Source organism: Peromyscus maniculatus, chromosome 21 (assembly GCF_049852395.1).
Source record: "Peromyscus maniculatus bairdii isolate BWxNUB_F1_BW_parent chromosome 21, HU_Pman_BW_mat_3.1, whole genome shotgun sequence".
NCBI classification, from domain to species: Eukaryota; Metazoa; Chordata; class Mammalia; order Rodentia; family Cricetidae; genus Peromyscus; species Peromyscus maniculatus.
The window spans coordinates 36,298,359-36,318,095 of NC_134872.1; the positions used below are offsets into that span (position 1 = coordinate 36,298,359).

Consider the following 19,737-nt stretch of genomic DNA (forward strand, 5'->3'; position numbering starts at 1 on the left):
GATACGGAAAGAAAACAAATCAGGATCGCACAACGCCCTGGAGTCAAGACTTCACCTCGGCATCTGAGTTAGCCCAGGAGGGGACAGATGTGTTCATGTTTCATCCTTGGGGTTGTGTCTCGCCTTGCCCTCCATGCCCCAAGTAGGGGAGGTAGAGCAAGCAGGGGAAGTCCCACCCACGTGCTGCAGGACCACCTGTGAGGCAGGCAGGGCCTGGATGTCCTCCCACTGTTATGGGCCAGATTCAAAGTGGCCCAGTAAGGAGGCTGGAATTTTCCGTTGCACGTGCATACACATGCTCACACCGCCCTCGCTAGGCCCAGGCTGGCTGTCCCCTGCCCTGTTGTGCACTCTTCAGGCTCCTCCTTGGCTCTCAGGAGGCCAGACAAGAGATGGGAATGTGAGAGGAGATTTTTTTCAAAAGGTGTTTCTCCCTGAGTCACAGGCGTCCCCTCCCCTGGACCTGGTACTCACTGAAAGTCTGGTGTGTTTTTCTTGTCCCCTTTGGGACACCTCCCACTGATGTCACCTCTAACTGTGTCACCTCTGCGTCACCTCTAACTGTGGTCCCTTTCATTTCACCTCTCCTCAGGCAACAGATTCTCCGGCAGTCTGTGTTAGCGCATCTCCTTGCATCTGCCCAGTATGGTTCCCTGCACTCGTGGGATACCCTTGGGGTCCCCCACATTACAATATCATAACAGTCAGCTGGGTGACTGACCACACAGGGTCTGGCTAGGTAACACACTGGCCACCAGCCTGTCCCTGCCATCAGGATGCACTCTTGGATCAGCTTTCATGGTATCATTATTGTAATCCCAACACTCAGGGAACAAAGGCAAGATGATTAGAAAGTCAAGGTGATCCTTGGCTACCTGGTGAGTTTGAGTTTGATACTAGCCTGAGCTACATAAGACTCTGTCTCAGAGAGGGAGGGGGGATTGATTTCTAGGTCTCCCTATGGGCTTCTTAACTACCCTGAGGAAATCCCTACTCCCTTCCAGTAAGGGGTGGATGCAGCCACGTGCTTGGTGTCTCCTGCCGTTGTTCAACAGCCTTGACCCCAAGAGGGCATTCTGTTCACGTGGTGAGGTCCCTGGGTCTCAGCCAGGCCCAGTACCTCCCACAGATACCCTTGGCTAGTTCTACTGTGCTGTTGCTAAAGTGAGGGACTCTCCTCCAACCCACAAGGGGCCCCATGGGGTGGGAAACTGGAAACTCACTGAGGTTTTGTGTAAGAAAGTTTGAAAAAAGAACCAGCCAGCCTGGAACCGGCGGCGGGGGGGGGGGGGGGGGGTGTCACAGATACCATCTCATTGGCAAAGTCACCAATTCCTGTGATTTGTGTCCTATTTTGAAAGTGTGGAGACAGAGGAGGTACAGGGGAGCTGACCTGACAGAGGCTCTAACACCCACAAGTGACCCAGCCCGTCTCCTTGCCAGTGTGTGGGAAAGGATCCAGGCAGATGCTTGAGTAGACCTGAGCCACCGAATCTGCAGGACTAAAGGCAGCCGTCCTGGTCTGTGTTGGAAGCTGTTGTTTGCACACAGGAATTTCCCAACTGGGGAGCGCCTGTGACGAAGCCTGCCAGAACTCCTCTGCCTCCTGGAAAAACAGTGTGCAGTTGACTCTGCGTAACAGAAACCAGTTATGAAATGCAGATAACAGAGCCCAGGTGGCCACCACTCATTCCCAGCTCCAGGGGAGGGGTCCTGGGAAACACAGCCTTAGGCCGGCAGCTGGCTCAGAGGCCCCTGGATTCCTTTGACTCTGAGATAAGTTCACAGATCCTACCACCATGCAACAGGGAGTTCCCAGAGCAAATGCTTCCTCCCTCGGAGTAGCTGTGAGTGCAGGGCTCTGGCCGGAAGAGGCTGCAGTCCACAGTGCTCTGGAGGAAACTGCCACTTCATGTCAACTCACTCAGCCTCCTCAGCGTGAGTCCTCATTTGCCAAAGGCATAACTGGGCAGCAGTTGCCGCTCTTCAAGACAGCAGAATGCAGGGGACCTGGAGAGTAGCCGGGCAGATGGGAGCCCCCAGTACCTCCAGGCACACAAAGTTGATCAGCCCCATCGATTTTAGCCCACCGGCTTAACGAAAGGAAAAGTCTCATTTATGCGTCTCAAGCTGTAAACAAAACGTTTTGGCTTCCATGGAGGGAGGGATGACTCAGAAGCCCGGCTCAGCATTAGTCACAGCCTCCCTCTGTGAGCCTTCTTTTGTCAAAAGAGAGGCTGGGTGAGTGAGATGACCTTAAGGGTGACTTTGGAGGGCTGGAGGGGGGCTGTTCTCTGCTGAAGGTCCTATGAGCCAGCCTCCAACTCACCTGCCTGCTTTCCTCAGGTTCAGTTCTTCCTTCTGACATTGCCTACACTGACAGCCAATAATTCTTCTTAAGTAGCCTGGTGTCCCCCTCCCCCATCTTTCCCTAGCAGCGGAACCCCCTGGGAAACCATGACAGAACACCCTGCTTAATGGGGACCCACCCTTACCCAGATATCAACCCCCTGAGTCTACCTTTTTGGGCAGGTGAAGAGGAAAGCAATACTGTGTGTTGGGTCTGGGGTCATGCAATAATGGGGGGCAGACCACCAAAGTCTATTAAACCAGAAGCCCTGATATTACTGAGAAATGTGAAGATGTTTAAGAGATGGAGTCCAGGGAAAGATGGCTCTCACAGGACCCCAATTATTGCACCCATGAACGCAAGTTATTATGGTAGGAAGGCTTTTCCCTAGAGCGCTCTGGCTTCCCTTTCTAGTCATCAGATCTCTCCTTTCCTACATGCATACATGGACCATTTTGGCATGTAACCAAAAGAGTCCTCACTGGAGCTGAGCCGAGACCAGCACCAGCAGGCTCCTGAATCTTTATACCCGTGAGCTAAGTGAACCCCTATTCTTTATAAACAGTTTGTTAGAGAAACAAAAAAAAATTAGTTATACAATACCCAATATTTTGCTATAAATTCTAGATGCATCATCCACTGCTCCTGGTCAAAATAAAAGAAAAAAAACTATATTCTGTACTCACAGCGAATAAGTAAATTGATTGAGAGCCCTACAGTTCCAAAGACAACTGAAAGGGGTCAGATTGAATGCTTTGGCATCGTGCTAAAAATCAGATGAGATGGATTATCTGTCCAGGTCATCATCATGCTTGCACTTCACCTAACAAAGTGGGTATTGCAAGACCTGCTATTGGCCCAGGCCCCAGACTGGCTACACTGTTAATTGAGAGTCAGGCTAGACTGGCACAGCGTGCCCAGCACAGCTTTCTTCTACTGACCATCCCAAAGCCCCTGCTGCTGTGGTTTGAGATATAGGTGAGGTCCCATGCACTGGGTCCATTTCCTCATGGTCCGGGAGACCAAGGAACACCACAGCCATTGTCTAGTCACTTCTGCCATCAATATCTGCAAGCATCTGATAAACCAGTCTCATGTTGAGCAATGCAATGTGGAGATAGGATACACACACACACACACACACACACACACACCTGCGTAGCAACTCACCACAGATTCTCACCTGTTCACTTTCTAGACTACAGTGATGACTTGAAGCTGAAGCTCCCAGTTCCCATTCAGCATCATGAGAGAGGCTGTGAAGCAGCCATGGAAAGAAACCAACCAGAATTCCAAAGCAGACCTATCCAAAAGTCAAATCGATTCCGTAAGTTGTTTAATATGGAGAAAAGATCAAAATTCCAGGCAGAGTTTCTGTCCAGTGTATAACATTTTTCAGCCCATAATAAAATGGAAAATTGTAGGTTGACTTAGCAGAAGTCAGGGACCATCTGTAGAGCCCTGCTTTAGGATGACAGCCTAGTGAGAGGAGAGATCTCCAAGTTCCATTGGAGGGAGGTAGAGACACCCGTGTGATGGCTAATCTGGTGTCAACTTGACTGGCCAGGACATGCCCATCAGCTACTTTAACATTATCTCTGGTAGTGTCCAGAGGGAGCTTCTTAAAGATGAGCACACTGGGGCGGCCCAGTCCAGCAGCCCGGTGTGGGAGTACATCCATCAACATGTAGAATAGAATGGGTAAGGGTGACATAGGCTGATTGTTGGGCTGGTACATGGAGCTCTCTGGTTCTCAGGCCTTTAGACTTGGGCTGGAATCTATACCATGAGTCTTTTAACCTGGAGGTTTTACACTGTACCAGCTGGGGGTCCTAAGTCTCAAGCTTGCAGACAGGATGTCATGGACTGCCCATCTTCTATGAATACGAGTCAATTCCTCATCATAAGTCTTTCTTTAAATAGATATGAATGTAGACATAGATAGACGTGGTAGAGAAGAGTCAGGAAGGAGAGAGATGCCAATGGATCTGCTGGCTAACTTGTCTACAATCTTCTCTTTTCTCCAATATTCTGTCTAACATACCAGAAAACTCAAGTGCATGAATGACCCCTAGCCCACCTGGCAAAGGCCTACCTTCATCTCCAAATAGAGATCCCAATTAGGTCAAGAGGCTCACACTCAGGAAACAGACCCAAGGAAGAAGACACTACAGGCTTGGGAAGCAGGGTGGGGTGATATGACCCCCGAAGTGCAGGATTCAAGGTGCTAGTGCTGGGGTACAGCCTACAAGGAAGGATACAGGCAATGACTGGCCTCACTTGGAAGACTCGGTCACTCTGTGAGGAGGGCTTTCAGGAGGAAAGGATAGCAGGACTGGGGAGGGGCTACTCTTGCCATAGTCTGAGGCTGATACTAACAGCCACAGTAGGCATAGAAAAGCAACTAACAGGAAAGGGAGGCCCTCAGAAAGTCCAATGGATTCTGCAAGTAATTTCACCTATTTTACTATCATTCACCTATAAATCAATAGACCTAAAATGTATGATAGAACTTGGAAATTGGAAAGAGAGCCCGAATGAGAAATTATGTAGATCAAGGTAGCTTGTGGGAATATCTGTGGGAGATAAATGGTCTTGATTGTTTGTTTTAGTGGGAAGACCCACCCTGAAGTGTGGGAAGACCCACCCTGAAGTGGTGGACAGCACCATTGCATGGGTCGGGTCCTGACCTATGCGAAAGTGAGAACACTGGCTGAGCAGGAGCAAAAAGCAATCAAGTATGAGTTTATTCTCTCTTTGCTCTGGACCATGGGTGATATGACTAACTGCTTAAGTTCCAAATGATGGCCTGTAACCTAGAATTAATTGTATGTAAAATGGATCCAACCTCTCCTCGGTTGCTGTTTGTCAAGATACGCATCACAGCGACATAAATTAAAACAAGACTCAGGTGAACTTTGAAAACCTTATGCCAAATCTAGACATGCAGAGGACCACGGGGCTCATGATTTAAAGTCCACCAACAGTCTGTATTTGGCAAAACTGCAGGGACATCAAGTAAGTTACTAGTTGCCTGGGGCTGCAGGTTGGAGATAGTAAGAGAGTAGTGACTAAAGACTATGAGATTATAAAGTTGCTTTAAGGTAGATGTAAAGTGGTGGTAATGGTTGCACAATATTGTGAAGATAATAAAACTCATTTTTTTAAAGTAATATACTACAGTACAGACATGACTAGCATTCCTTTTGAGAAATTCCTACCAAAATCACATGATCAGCATCTAATTATGGGGAAACATCAGATAAAGGCATCTGTGAATATCCACAGAGGCTATCTAGTGAGAAATCACTCAGGGTCAGAGAATCTAAGCTTGCTTTACCAGCAGGACTGCATAAAATGATGATTTGGCCACAGGCATGCTTACCAGGTGTTTGGAAGGGTCTACACTTGGCTGTGTGGTGTGCTTTGATCTTGCAAGGGGGAGGTCTTTTGCCTCTCCCCTTGTCATATTATAAAAAGCCCTTTAGAATAAAGTTCTGGGCAGCTGAGTATTGACCCAAGGCCCTCTCGAAGCTCTCCTGTGTCTCTGTCTTTCTCCTCATTGTCTAGGTCTATCTTTTTACCTAATAGTTCCCCATTCCTCTCTCCTCCACCTGAGAACCCTTCGAAAGGTGGGAGCAGGTTGGAGCTGGACTCTGGCAGACTCCCACAGGCATCATCCAGAATAGCTGGTCTATCTTTTGTAGGAGTCATGGTCAAGAGAGATAACAAAGAACTGCAAAGAGTTCCCAGAAAGAACAAGTGAGACATGCAAGGTGGACCTGGATCTTAGAGGCCCAACTGTCTTTCTTCTATAAGCTGATCAGTGAGGCAACGTCCTTCATCTTAGTTCTTATAACTTGCATATTCTAATTTGCACCTCCATAACTATCAATGGTGTCTTACAGCTATCCATAACTTCCCAGCCTTTTGAGTTTTGTGAATATTGATTACTTATGTAATTGGCCAATTTTTCTACATTTTTCTTCAATTTTGCGAGTTTTAGCAGTAGTTCAATATGCATTAAAATATCTCCCTCCATCTGATCATTACCCCCTTGACTTATCCTATGACTTGCCCACAAGTTGGACAGAGGCCTTGGGTAGAGGACTGAGCCTATGGCCTCAGCCTATGGAGTCAGAGGAGCTGTTTGCAGGTGGAACTTCTTCTTGTGGTGGAGGTCAGGAGCCTGAAGCTCCTTCTGCTTCCCTTTTCCATTCCTGGCCATGAGGTGAGCAGCCGCCTCTGTCATACGTTCATGATGACATACCACCTCACCACAAGCCACAAAGCAATGAACCAACGAACAACTAGCCACAGGCTGAATCCTCCAAAACCATGAACCCAGGTGAACTTTTCTGCTTTTTGTGTTGATTATCTCAGGTGTTTTTTTTGCAGCCATGCAAAGTTGATAGCTTCATGTCTAGTACAATTTGATATTCAGAACCGTATGTACAGTCAAGTATATCGGTCTCTCCTAATATATAATACCTTCCTGGTTTATTGACTTTGATTAAGAAGTCTCCCTGCCGGGCAGTGGTGGCACACGCCTTTAATCCCAGCACTCAGGAGGCAGAGCCAGGTGGATCTCTGTGAGTTCGAGGCCAGCATGGACTACCAAGTGAGTCCCAGGAAAGGTGCAAAGCTACACAGAGAAACCCTGTCTCGAAAAACAACAACAACAAAAAAAGTCTCCCCTATCACAAGCATAAAAACATGGCTCCTTGCATTTTTGTTTTGTGATTTTTGAATTAAATACTTTTACATTTGATTTGTGTAGGATGTTTTGTAATATAGATGAAGGAGGGAGTTCGATTTTTCTTTTTCTAAAAATGATTTTTTTTTTTTGGTTTTATGTGTGCATGCACGTGTGTGTGCAGATGCCAGAAGAGGATGTCAGATCTCCTGGAGCTGGAGTGACAAGCAGTTATGAGCCACCGATATGGGTGCCGAGAACCCAGCTTGGGTCCTCTGGAAGAGCAGTGAGCATTCTTTCACTGAGCCATCTTTACAGACCCCTCTTCTCTTGTTTGGTGGAGACTTAGTGGCGCCAACACCTGTGATAGGTAAATCATAAACCGACTCAAGAGAGACAGCACGGCATGGGCAGCAGTTAACAAGCAGGTAGCCTGATCTGGGATATCCGCTCCACTGCTTTCTGTCTGTGTGACCTCAGGTTTGGGTGCCGGCTAGTTTTCATGCCAACTTGACACAGGTTAGACTCAACTGGGAAGAGAGAATATCAGTTGAGAAAATGCTCCTATGAGATTGCCCCGTCGGAACGCCTGCAGGACACTTTCTCGGTAGGATGATTGACGTGGGAGGACCCAGTCCATTGAAGGTGTCACTATCCTGAAGTCAGCTTGGCCACAGTGACCTCACACAGGTAAACAGAAGAAAAGAAGGGGGCGTGGTATCTCTATCACTGCCCTCAGCCTGCCTGCCTGCCTGCCTGCCCACCCCTGGTGCCCCGAGACTGACTTTTCCTTCAGACAACTGAGGGCAAAGTTTCCAGAGTTTGGAAACACTTCAACCCTAATGACACCACGGTTTTCTCCACTGCAGGTACTCAAGGCCAATTTATTGTGAGAAGAGAAATGGAAAAGCACGGAAGGACAGACCTCTCCCCCCACCCCCCCACCCCCGTCCTGACCGCTCTATGACACTGTTCTTGCTCTGAGGCCCTTTGAACCCACTTTTCTTTTTTTTTTAAAGATTTATTTATTCATTATGTATACAGTGATCTTCCTGCATGTATGTCTGCAGGCCAGAAGAAGGCACCAGATCTCATTAGCTATTTTCAGTCAACTCCTACCACTGACAACTGCTGTAGACCAAAGTTAACCCTCAATGAGTTCTACAGGACACCCAGCTATGCGTGGTTCCCTAGTCCCCCTGCCATGGGAGCCCAGCTATGTCAGGAAGAGCTGCAGGTTTGGGGCAAACATCAATGAGCTGTGTCCGGAAAGACTGTGGGGATATATACAAGTATCAACTAGCGGGACTCCTCTAAAACCTCGTTAATGAAAAGTTGTAAAACCATTTGTCTCTAAAAGTTTAACTTTGGAATTGTAAAAATCTTTTGTCCATGCCTAATGCTTTCCCCCTGATATACAAGGGGGGCTTGACACCTGCCCTGATGGCCACAGCCTCAGAATCCTGAACTCTGGCTGTGGTCTCAGCTAGCTGGTAAGCTTTTGTGTCCTACAGTGACTTTCTTTTCTTGCTTTGATTTTTTTTTTCCTGGAATAAAGTTTGCTTCTGGTTTCATAGATGTTGGTAGTATGTCCTCCATTATTGCATGACCTCGGACCCAACACTAGCTAGCACTCCCATCATAAAGAACCACAGACTCAGGGGCTGAAGATCTTCTATCTGGTGCCTTGCAGAGGTTGCTGGCAGGGCATCGCTCCACCCAGAGGTGTGGTGTGCCATTTTCTAGCCTGTCCAGATTCCTAGGTCCCTGTTCCCCTGGGTGTTCACCCTTTCTTCCTTCAAATTACAATCTTCTGAAAGGTGAATTATTCATATTTCTTCTGTACTTAACTTACTTTTTTATTTGTTTTGTTGTTTTCTTTTGAGACAATGTTTCTCTGTGTAGTCCTGGCTATCCTGGAACATGCTCTGTAGACCAGGTTGGCCTCGAACTCGGAGACCTGCCTGCCTCTGCCTCCCAAGTGCTGGGATCAAAGGCACTCACCACCACTACCTGACTCATTTACTTTTAAATTTGGAATACATTTCCATTTTTAATTCTTTTATTTCAATAATGCTGACTAAAGATGTCAAATGTCTTTTTTTTTTAAATTAAATTTTTATTATTCCAAACTTGCAAGTGTTCAAAACATCATTGAAACTGCATTGGCCTTTTGTTTTAAAATAACGTCTGCAATTCAGGCTTGGTTTGTAAAATTCTCTTTACTTAACGAGTGCCATGTCATTAGGTGTGTAGACACCTTTTTCTTACATCGAGTCTAATGATTGAATGATAACAGAACAGCTACAGGAAGTGACTGTGGGGTTTGTGGCCAGTACCTTACCCGAACTTCCTTCCCTTCCTGCTCCCCTGCCCCCACCAGTCACGTTCCTTGTCACTGTCACTCTCAAAGGTCAACTGGAGAGATATCCAGAGAATCTAGTCTCTAGAGGAAGGACATGCTCCGGTGAAATGGAAGTATAAAGTTTATCATTTCCTTATGGTGAATCTTCCCCTCTCCCCTCATCTCCTCTCCCCTCCCCTCCCCTCCTCTCCTTTTCCCTTCTCCCATTCCCTCCCCTTCACTCTCCTCTCCTTCCCCATTTCCTCCCCTCCCCTCCCCTCCCTTCCACTCTACTCTCCCCCTCTCCTCTCCTTCCCCATTTCCTTCACTCCCCTCCTATTTTCTCCCATCCCACAGCTTCTCTCCCCTATTCTCTCTTCTCTTGTCCTCCTCCCCCTTCTTCTCTTCCGCTTCTGTCCCCTCCCCTCTCCTCTCCCCTCTCTTCCTCCGGTCTCCACTCTCCCCCTCCCCTCCTCTTCTCTTTCCTTACCAGGACATAACAAACATGTTGGTGATTATTTTTTAAAGCCAAATGCTTTCTTTCCACTGAAACCTATGCAGAAACCCTGTGATGACGTGGGAACTGATGAGGCTGTAGACTAAGTTGGACTGTTATGCTAGATGGTGGCAGTGGGCCAAGCTCTCTGAGACACACGTTAGATGATGGCCGCTCCTAACATGTTTCTGAAGTGATTGACCCAAGGATGTAAGAAGCGGGGGTTGGTGAAATCAAAGCCAGACATATGACTGTGGAAAGAGGAAGGATGTCAATCTGCTAATCACTGAGGTTAACATCTTTGCTGTGACTATGAAGTTTGACTCATAATTTTCTTGAGAAAACAAAGCAAGCATGGCAGTGGAGGGCTATCCTCTGCAGAGAGGAGGAAGTGTCCCCTGTTGTCCGCCCAGCCTTCTTCAAAGGTTCCGAGACACTTGTGGCGTATTTGTGAGATAAATACCAAGATGATCTCCAACCCCCCTGCCCCCAGACATTGTGTAGCAGCAGATGGAGAAGAGCATTCCACCTGTGTGCCTAATAAAACCAAAGCCAAACAACAAGGAAGCAATAAATTCTCAGCGAAGGTCCCAAGTCAAACCATCTAGGGAAAGAACGCTACTTCCAACCAGATGAAAGCAGCTGGATCCTGGGAGCCTCACCATCCAGATGATTGTCATTGTACATCTCGTTAAGGGCAGGGCTTCTTCATAGCACCCCTGCTTCCTGGAGCAGTGGTGGGAACCATGGCTTTAGACAGATGTTCTCCTACAGGCTGTCTTTCTCAGCTTAGATTAGGGTCACAGGCACACATCTGGTGAGCTGAGCTTGTCCTCGATGAGGAGGGCTCCCATCTCTTATGTAGCAGAGGAGTAGACAGGTGAGTCAATAGGTGAGCTGGCCACCTTGTGTGAAAATTCCAAAGCCTAATCAGGTTTTTTTTTTCCCCCAAAGAGACTGGAGTCGTGTAGACACCATGGGATGACAGCTGGAGTGACTCCAGATCCACCTGACCCAGGAAGTGATGCCACATCCTGGGGCTTTGGGACACCACCACACCTAAATATTTATGTTTGTATCAGCAGACCTGATTTTGATCAGTAGACTCATTTCGATTTGGCTTCGGAGTTAAAGTGGGCCTTCCTACTTCAATGCACCCAATCTAGGAAATCCTTTAAGCATGCCCAGAGATTTGTCTCCAAGGTGATTCTATATCCTGTCCAGTTGGCCAGCAGCATTAACCATCCCAGTGTGTATGTGCTTAGGTTGTAAAAGCATCTTGATGTGGTGTTTCCTTATGAGTTACTTATACTTCAGTACGATGTGACATTCTTCTCTTCTAGTTTTGGTTTGAAGACTATTTTGTCAGATATTAGAACAGTGACACCCTGTTTGCTTCCTAGGTCCAGTTAGAATAACTTTTTCCATGATTTTACCCTAAGGTTGTATTTTTCTTGGAGGCAACAAAGAGCTGGGTATTGTTTTTTTTTTTTTTTTTTTTTTTTTTTTTTTGGTTTTTCGAGACTGGGTTTCTCTGCGTAGCTTTGTGCCTTTCCTGGAACTCACTTGGTAGTCCAGGCTGGCCTCGAACTCACAGAGATCCGCCTGGCTCTGCCTCCCAAGTGCTGGGATTAAAGGCGTGCGCCGCCGCCGCCGCCGCCGCCGCCGCCGCCGCCGCCGCCGCCGCCACCACCACCACCACCACCGCCCGGCCTGGATATTGTTTTTTAATTCAGTGGATAGTCTATGTCTTTTGGTTATGGGACTGAGTCCATTACTACTCAAAATTATTTTTGGAAGATGTATGTTAATTCCTGTCATTTTGCAGTCTGAACAGGAATGGCCCCCATAGGTTCTTATGTTTGAATGCTTGGTCCCTAGTTGATAGAACTGTTGGTGAAAGCTTAGGAGGTGTGGACTTGTTGGAGATGTAGGTCCCTGGAGGTGGGTTCTCAGGTTTCAAAAGCCACCACTTGTAGCAGGAATCTTAAAGGTTCTTATTAATAAAATCAAACCCGAGGCCAGTTTTGGGGTCCACGCTGGTAGATCAGAGAGACAGAACAAGCCACAGCCATCTCACCTTGCCAGTTCCTCAGCTGGTCTTGTCTCCTCAGACTGGAGGCCTCTGAGTCCTCATCCGGAATGGGCCTCAGCTGAATTACTGCTCAAAAGCCTGAATGCTTAACCAGCCAAAATCTTAACCAGCCAAATGCTTCTAGTTTCTGGTCCTCACGCCTTATATATCTTTTTGCTTTCTACCACCACTCCCTGGGATTAAAGGCTGGCTTTCTGGGATTAAAGGCGTGTCACCATGCTTGGCTATTTCCAGTGTGGCCTTGAACTCACAGAGATCCAGAGGGATTTCTATCTCTGGAATGCTAGGATTAAAGGTGTGAGTGCCACCATTTTCTAGCCTTTGTATCTAGTGGCTGTCTGTTCTCTGACCCCAGATAAATTTATTAGAATACACAATACCACCACAACCACTGTTGCTAGTTAGCTCCCTGCCCTATGCTTGTGGATTAAAGTGTGAGCTCTCAGCTACTACTCCAGCGCACCATGCCTGCCTGCCTGCAGCCATGCTCCCTGCCATGATGGCCATGGACTCTAACTCCCCTGAGCCCCAAATCAAATGCTTTCTTTTAAAGTTGCCTTGGTCATAGCACTTTGTCACAGCAATTAAAAGGTAACTAAGACAAATATTTTCCTATTTCACATTTGCATAACTACTAGTTAGCATTCTTTTTCTTCCCATAGCCTCATGATGTATTTATCTTTTCAATTCAGAAGCGCTTCAAGAGTCTTTTTAGTGCTCATTAAGTTTGTTAGTTTGCCTTTATCATGGGAAGATTTTCCTTATCCTTCAATCATGATAGTTTTGTTAGAGATAGTAAACGTGATTGGAGTTACTGTTTTTCAGTTTGAACAACACTGTTCCAAGCCTTCATAGAAGTTTCTGTGGAGAAACCTGTTATTCTGATGAATTTACCTTTATATGTAGCTTGGTACATCTCTCTTTTGGCTTTCAACATTTTTTTTTTTTTCTGTTTTGCTTTGATTGTTTTCGTTGTTGTTTGTTTTTTGTTTTCAAGACAGGTTTTCTCTGTTTAGCTCTGTCTTGGAACTCACTCTGTAGACCAGGCTGGCCTCAGACTCTGAGATTCACCTGCCTCTGCCTCCCTAGTGCTGGATTTAAAAGCATGCACTTCCACCACCCAGCCAATATTTTCATTTTCTATGCTGAGTTTTGGCTTTAATATGGCATAAGACTGCTCAAGAAAGTTGCATTGAAGGAGAGTCAACAACATGATTTTGGTGGCTTTTTTTTTTTTTTTTTTTTTTTTTTTTTTTGGTTTTTCGAGACAGGGTTTCTCTGTGTAGCTTTGCGCCTTTCCTGGAGCTCACTTGGTAGCCCAGGCTGGCCTCGAACTCACAGAGATCCGCCTGGCTCTGCCTCCCGAGTGCTGGGATTAAAGGCGTGCGCCACCAACGCCCGGCCGATTTTGGTGGCTTTTGATGTTGTATGGTTCAAAGAATTTGGAGATTAACTTAAAATGTATTAGTGTGCTTATTTTTATTTAAAGAAACATCCTTTAGTTAATGGTGGTTTATAAGGTAATATATCCACTATTATGTATACACAATATGTTCAGATCATTCAGATGAAACTGATGAAAATAGGTCAAAGGAATTCTTACTATGGGAAGAATTCTTGCTATTCTTACAGGGAAGTTTAGGGTCTGCTTTGATTATAAACATGGCTTGTATTCTTGTGGGATACTCAAGAGAGTTACAGGCTTATAGATGAGAGGTACCAAACCAAACTCAGAAAAGAAGCATCACATTTAATCTCATTATTCTTTTGTAGTCTTATTTGATGTACTCCTCAAGAAAATAGAACATTGTCTCCATATATCAATCCCCTCAGGAACTTTGTGAGGTGCTAGTTATTCAAGTTTCTCAGTCAGCAAGAAACTCAAACCAAATTCCAGATATGGGGGTCCCTTTCCACATCCCCTTGATTTTCTCTTCCTATCCTGTCTCGAGCTCCCCCTCTGAAACCTCAGTCCCTTAAACTTAAAGGTTGGTGGTGGCCAGTGTTCCATTTGTCAAAGACTTTTTATGCTGGGTAAGGATGTAGACTCTGTCTACCCGGGGACTATCAGTCTCCACCAGTCTAATCTAAGAGAACAGGACAATGTCTGAGCTCAGACATCAGAGAATCATTTGATGGCAATCTGGAGAGAGGTTCATTTATTGAGACATTAAACTGCCTAAACAATAAAGCATATAGCTGATCATTGTCCCTGACCCTAAAATAAACACTGTGTTAAGTAGAGTTCTCTAGAGGAACAGAATGGATAGATGTAAAAAAAAAAAAGTATTATTAAAGGGAATTCACTAGATTACCTTATAATCTACAGGGGCTGGGTAGTCCAGCAATGGCAGTCTACAGAGGGGAGAGGGTGAGTACCCTGTAGCTGCTCAGTCTATGAAGCAGGATACCCCAACAGTTGCAGTCTGGTTCTAAAGACCTGGAGGATTCCTGGAGAGCTGTTGGTCTTTGGTGTATGTTGTAAGTTGCAATCTGATGTCAGCAAAGGGTAGATCTACTCACCAGCAAGAAACTAAGATAGGCAGGCAAGCAACCCTCCAGGCAAGCCATCTTTCTATCTAGGATACCTACTCAAAGGAGGGTGCCGCCCACTCCCTCACTTCTCTCCTTCCTGCAAAGTCTTCACAGCACGCCTCTGGGCACGTCTTTTAGTTGACTCAAGAGCCCATCAAATAGACAGTCAACCTTAACTACCACAAGCGAACCCCTTGTCAACTTGACACTCTACCACACTTCCCTATGTCACACTTAATTTCCAAATGAAGACAGTCACTAAGCCATAATTCCACCTAGCATCATACAACTGTCCTACATGCTACAAAAATGCATGATTCTTTCCCAAGACTAGGTGGCAAAGTCCCACCAGGAATGTTTACTCTTTTAATATCCTATGACAAATATGATAATACAGATTTAACAACACTTAACTGTGACATTATCTCAGTGTTACATTCCATTGTAAAGGAATAGAAGAGGGAAAAACACACATACCACATATGTGTGCATACATGTACCAAAATATGTTTGTGGGTTTAGTGAGAGACTGTGTAAGAGTGCTAAAAACATTCACACTGTTGTTCAACCCACCTCCGTGTCCGTGTTCATTTTAGTATTGTAAGCATGAAACTTCTATAGTCTTTGCTCAGTTTCTAAAAACCATCATTCTATCTCTCTGAACTGAACTAGCGAGGGAGCTCCTATGAATGAATTCATATGGTGACTGTTATTTTGTAGCTGGCTTATTTCACCTTACCTCGGGTCCCTATCTGATTTTGCCACCAATTTACATGTGTTTGAACTTCCTTCCTTTTTATGGCTGAACAATGTTTTCTTTTGTTTGGTTGTTTTTTGTTTGTTTGTTTTTGTATGTATATGTTCAAATTTCTTCAGGGCATATGAAAGAGAAAGATATAAATATCTATCCCCTCTTCATAAGACCCCCAACTACAAACCAAAGTTTGATTCCACCAGTTTCAAGGCATTTCTTAGACTTACTTACAGAGCATGGGTGACTCCAGCACAGCCGGGAAGTCTACATCCAGCATGGCTACCCCATAACTGCATAGATGCAGTCACACCCAATTAACTTTCCCTATCTATGCACCTAGCACTCCCCTTAGATTCCAAAGGCACATACAATTAGGGCAGAATAGCATACAAATGGTTGGGCGGAAGAGCTGGACACTCAAGTGAGGTTGCAATAACCCTCTGCTCCCGTGTCTACGAGGAATGTCAGCAGCTAACAAGCCCAACTATGATGAACGTCTGCAGGCAGGCACAGCTGATCTGATGAAGATGGAGGACCATCATTCTAAAACAGTTTACTACATTTTGTTCATGTATTCATCCAACAACAAACACTAGAACCACTTCTGCCTTTAAGAATATTTGAGGCTGGCTTCCAGTTTGGGGGTATACGCATATAGAAATGGGATTGCTGTGCCACGTGGGTGACTCTGTGCTTAATTTTTGAGGAATTATCAGACTGATAGTTATAGTTGCTGAAATATTTTGCATTCCTATCAACAAGAATCCCAATTCCTCCACACCCTTTCCTCATATATTTTCTGTTGGCATTTGAATTGCATATCCCCAATTAATGACGTTGAGTATACTTTCTGTGATTCTTAGCCATTGGTGCATATTCTTTGGAGACACATCTACTCAAGTATTTTGCCCACATTTCAATTTTTTTGTTTGTTTTGTTTTGGTCTGAGACATAAGAGTTCATATTAATCCCTTATGAGATATATGATTTGCATTTTTTCCTATTTTTTTTATTTAGTTCTTATTCATGAACTTAAATCTGCAATCCAGCTAAACTTGGAAGAAAATGAGGAAAATAGGGAACCCAAAGCACTTCAGAGAGAGCAGAGATTATCCAGCACTACATGTAGATAGGGTGGGGGTGGCTCTCCTGGTGGGTAAGACACCCTCAAGTCAAAAGAATTAAGAGTTGTCCACAGTCAGTAATGGAGATCTTGTTAGTCTTGCCATTCCTGGACCCCAAATACTCCATGACTTCCATAATGCCCATGCCTTCTTTCACCTTTCCAAGGACCACATTTGCCATCTAGTCACTCAGTCTTGGCAGTATAGGTGAAAAACTGTAAACCACTGGTGTTTGGTCCAGCATTTACCATGGACAAGATACCAGGATCTGGATGCTTCAGGATGAAATTTTCATCCTCAAATTTCTCTGCATAGATGGAATTGCCACCAGTGTCATTTTGGTGTGTGAAGTTGCTACCCTGGTACATGAGTTCTAGAATAATTCTGAGAAAGGAGGAGCCTACTTATATCCAAATCCTTTCAATTGCTCAGAGTACAAAAGTTTTCTGCTAGCTTTGGAACTTTGTCTGCCTTGGTATCAAAGGACATGGGAAAGGTTTACCATGAATGCCAGTAAAGTGGTGACAGGGAACAGTGGCATCAGCAAAGCCCCTAAAGTAAAATTTTATCAATAGTTCAAATTTCCATGAGTCTGTTTAATTGGTCCCAGCTTTCTATAGAACTTTCTAGTCTGATTTTTCTTGAACAGGGCCATAAATGTTCCAAGGTAACGCCAATGTCTGATAGATTCTTTGATATAGCGTATTTTACTGAATTATTCGTATTCCTTCCTGGTGATATCTGATAATTTTTATTACATATTAGGTATGGAAAAAATTGTAGATAAAATTAGAGTTTTTCTAAAGTTGTCTTTCTCCACAGAGAATTTCTTTTGCTTTTTGGCATGCAGTTTGGGTTAGAGGAAGTTCACTTTGTTCAGTCCAGGGTGGACAGGATTTGAAATTGGCTTTTTTTGCTTGCTTTTTTTTTTTTTTTGAGAAGGGTTTCTCTGTGTAGTTTTGGTGCCTGTCCTGGATCTCGCTCTGTAGACAACGCTGGCCCCAAACTCACAGAGAGCTGCCTGCCTCTGCCACCACTGTCTGGCCTTGAATTTGGCTTTTAGTGTTTGGGAAGGCTTCTTTTTCAGGTTTGCTCCTAATCCTAGACTGCAATCCAGTCCTTCTATGGTTTTCATAAGGAGTCTGGGGTTTTTCTAGGGTCTACTTACTGAGCAGGCTACTGGAATATTTGTCTCTCAGACTCATGGGACTATCAAGTTCTATATCCTTTCTTTTTTTTTTTCTTTTTTTTTTTTTTTTTTTTTCCCGAGACAGGGTTTCTCTGCAAAATTTTGCGCCTTTCCTGGAGCTCACTTGGTAGCCCAGGCTGGCCTCGAACTCACAGTGATCCACCTGGCTCTGCCTCCCGAGTGCTGGGATTAAAGGCGTGCGCCACCACCGCCCGGCTTCTATATCCTTTCTTAACCTCCTTAGGGCCTTGAATTCATGCTGCTTATCAAAGTCAGCTGTTATATGAAGAAAACAGAACAGAACAAGATCTTGGTTCATCTCTACTGGCTTCTACTTTTAGTATAAGATTTCTAAGACTTTGGCTTCCTAAGACTGAAGACCTAACATCCATGTTTTTGTCTCCCGTGACCACGAAACTGCTGGAAGTCCACATTTAGTTCCATGTTCATCAGCTTCTATGTTTCACACCTTAGGGCACTCAGTTTTCAAATGAGCAGTCTTCTCAAGAACAGAAGTGCTAAAGAACTTTGGCTTGCCTGCATGCTCGCCCTGCTTTCATGTAGATTTGTTTTTTATTTTTTTAAAACACTTGTAATTGTTGCCAGTAGTTGGGAGCATGCATTCTGACATTTACCCGAGATTAAATTAATAGTGTTGGCCAAAATGAAAGCAAAATCAGTAGACAAGTTAAGGTGAAGATATTCCAGTAAACAAGATAACAAAGTCTTTAATAAAAAAAAATAAGAGTCATCAGGTAGATCTGATCAACCATCGGAGTTAGTGAAAGCAGTGGGGAAAATAAGCACTATCAGATTGCATACTGAAAGGGTCTATTAATGCCAGTTAGGGTATTTTTTAAGTTCAATGACTGAATCTAAAATGAAATGAAAGTATTCCGACCACCAACAGTAAAAGGAAAATCCTCGATGCTTCTAGAGTGGCTGTGATGAGTAGCTTTTTTTTTTTTTTTTTTTTTCTTTTTTTTTTGATTTTTTCGAGACAGGGTTTCTCTGTGTAGCTTTGCGCCTTTCCTGGGACTCACTTGGTAGCCCAGGCTGGCCTCGAACTCACAGAGATCCGCCTGGCTCTGCCTCCCGAGTGCTGGGATTAAAGGCGTGCGCCACCACCGCCCGGCGATGAGTAGCTTTAATTGTCAACTGGACACACCTAGAATCACTGAGGAAGATATTCTCTTTAGGGGATTGTCTACATCTGGTGAGCATGTCTGTGAGAAACTATCTTGAGTTAATCGATGTGGGAAGAAGATACAGCCTGCTGTGGGTGGCACCATTCTCTTATCAGGGAGTCTTGAAGTGTATGAATGGAGAAACAACCTAGGCAGGCACAAACATTCATTTTTCTCTGCTATTGGCTGTGGGTGATGTGACCAGCTGTTTCAAGTTCCGGGTGCCTTGACTTCTGTTCAGTTGTGGACTATAACCTGAAATTGTAAGCTGAAATTAATTCTTTCTCCTCCAAGTTGCTTTTTGTCAGAGTATTTTATCACAGCAACAGAAATGGAAACTAGAACAGGGAAAACTTTCAAGGACCAAAGAACAGGACGACATCATACATGTCTTATAACAATCAAATGACAGAACATAATGGAATCTGAAGGAAACTCAGGTCAATACAGAATTTTATGCCCCAGAAAACTACCAATTATGAGACATAGGATGAACATGAACATTTTCAGAAAGACTACTGTAAAGGTTTCTTCCCACAAACTCTGTTGAGGAAGTTGCCCAAGGATGTTCTTCAAGAAAATAAGGAAGGAAAACAAAAGAGAGAAGGAAATGAAATCCAGACAACATCTAACCCAGGTGAGGAGAAGAACAGCAATCATAGAAAGGAAGTCGATGGTGAGAGCTGGCCAACAGTCCTAGATAGCAGCTCATCTAGGAAGGAGAGGAAGCTGGGGTGGTTTACAAGGGATCCTGACGGGAAAGGAGGATTGTATTCTATGTCTTCAATCGGGAAAGCAAGATTGGAGATCTGGTAGATCAGATGGAAGATCAGGTAGACCAGATGAAGATAACTTCTTAGCCTTTTGTTCAACATTCTAGGGGGAAGAACATACTGAAATTCAGGGAAGATATGGTTAAATTATTTACCATGATTTGAAGAGTTAACCAAGTACTGGCAAAGGCTGT

General features: G+C 44.8%; 1 long non-coding RNA gene and 1 pseudogene across 6 annotated transcripts; one reads left to right on the top strand and one right to left on the bottom strand.

The window, feature by feature from the left end:
* Positions 1-1,484: 1,484 nt before the first annotated feature.
* LOC121824754 (uncharacterized) lies at positions 1,485-8,623 on the top strand. 6 transcript variants are annotated; one of them, XR_013046718.1, is made up of 4 exons: positions 1,489-2,241; positions 3,549-6,698; positions 7,231-7,736; positions 7,916-8,623. It is a non-coding gene; the product is annotated as an uncharacterized LOC121824754 (long non-coding RNA). The 6 variants fall into 6 exon arrangements; XR_006066728.2 differs by having other exon boundaries at positions 1,509-2,241; positions 3,549-3,677; positions 4,963-6,698; positions 7,231-7,975; XR_013046717.1 differs by having other exon boundaries at positions 1,485-2,241; positions 3,549-7,736; positions 7,916-8,590.
* A 7,763-nt stretch (positions 8,624-16,386) lies between these two features.
* LOC143269919 (peptidyl-prolyl cis-trans isomerase A pseudogene) lies at positions 16,387-17,730 on the bottom strand (annotated as a pseudogene).
* Positions 17,731-19,737: the final 2,007 nt, after the last annotated feature.